We start from the raw sequence: 1,663 nt of genomic DNA, 5'->3' as shown, positions 1-1,663 counted from the left end.
ATTGTTTTGAACCAAATCACTGCTTCAATGAGATATGTATGAATTGCTTGAAGTATGCTAAGTTGTAATATATATGTGATGATTTTTCCACATACTACATGAAATGGGCATGAATGTATGCTTAAGATGCTATATGATGTTATAGTGGAGGAAGATATTCCTACCTATGAGTTATGAGATGGCATAAATGTACACAAAATGAGATTAAGCACATGATGTATGTTGAATTATAATATCTATGTGATGTTGTTTCCATATACCATATGAGACAATTATGAGTACATGTTTAAGATGTTATATATATGACAATGCTACATGAGTATGATGAACGATATGATGAGTGTGTTAATGAATGATATATTAGAATGATAGATTGCCTAGTTTAATAGGGTTATACCATTGACAACTATGAAGTTCATGGGTAATGGAGGCTATACGATTACCTTTTTTTATAAGAATGAGAGTAAGGCGATGATTCCATTCCCACATTCACCTCGTTTGCACAGGTTCATGAGGGTTATACCATTATCAATCCTATGGGTAATGAGAGATAATATCATTACCAATGTTATGTCCTATAGGAGATGAACATTTTCATAGTTACTGGCTAGTCTTTAGCTTGTTTGTCAACTTGATTAATTTATAAGTTTCTTAGTTATTCTAATGCATGTTATGTTAGAGATGCTTAAAACAAGATTTCTTAACCAATCATGGATGAAAGTTAAGGCGTACAATTGATCCTAAATCTAAGTGGTTAAATGAGATGGATAAGAGTTGAAAACAACCGAAATTTTGGGTTTATATGAATGAAGTATCGAGACTTGATGATGAAGTCTCGATACCAATGAAATAGAATGCTAAAAGAGCATTTTATGAAGAAAGTCTTAATACCCTTAAAGGAGGTCTCAAGACCTCACTCAGAAGTTTTGATACATTCCTTGAAGGTATTGAGACATCAGACATAGAATAACTAAATATGCCTTTTTTGATGTATTCTAAATGGTTTTACTCTCAAACTTGTTTCCAAAGGTTTGCATGACTTAAATGTGCTTCAAAGGTATTCCAAGGTTGATTTAATTCCTTATTCAATGATTTAAAAATTAAGTGCTCAATTCAAATGATTTCAAGTGTATCCAAAAGTTTGAGTTATATTAAATTTCCAAAAAGTTGTTGAATGGATATTTTTAAAGATGATACATTCATGATTATTGAAAGTTATAATTATGAAAAAGCCATAATCTCTTCACTTGTCCCATTTTCATATTTATTCATGGAGTCTTTGCGACTCACATATTAATTTTTTATATTTTTGTTGCTGATCAGTGATACATCTATAGCTGCTTGTGTCATGGAGTCGTGATCCATTTCTCTTTTTGGTAGGTGATCTAGTAGCCACTTGCAAGCTAAAGGTCAAGTTATATTTAACTGATGAGTCAGCTTTTATTTAAGCTTATGTTATGAATGTTGAACATGTTATGAAGTTGTAGTTTTTCAAGGCACTATGCATATTTTATCGATTTATGTTTTCATGGCCAAAGGCCTAGTTAAGCACCAAGGTGCAAGTATATGTTAAAAAAGATGGTTTCTAAACTATGTTTTAGAATGTTATAATGCATGCATATGAGCATTCCTGCACATTATAAGGAAGAATTCTATAACGGTG

The sequence above is a fragment of the Theobroma umbraticum genome, unplaced genomic scaffold (assembly GCF_002168275.2).
Source record: "Theobroma umbraticum cultivar Fairchild unplaced genomic scaffold, ASM216827v3 scaffold_44.0, whole genome shotgun sequence".
Lineage (NCBI taxonomy): Eukaryota > Viridiplantae > Streptophyta > Magnoliopsida > Malvales > Malvaceae > Theobroma > Theobroma umbraticum.
The sequence above is the reverse complement of the archived record's forward strand: the minus strand, read 5'-3'. Positions refer to the sequence as shown.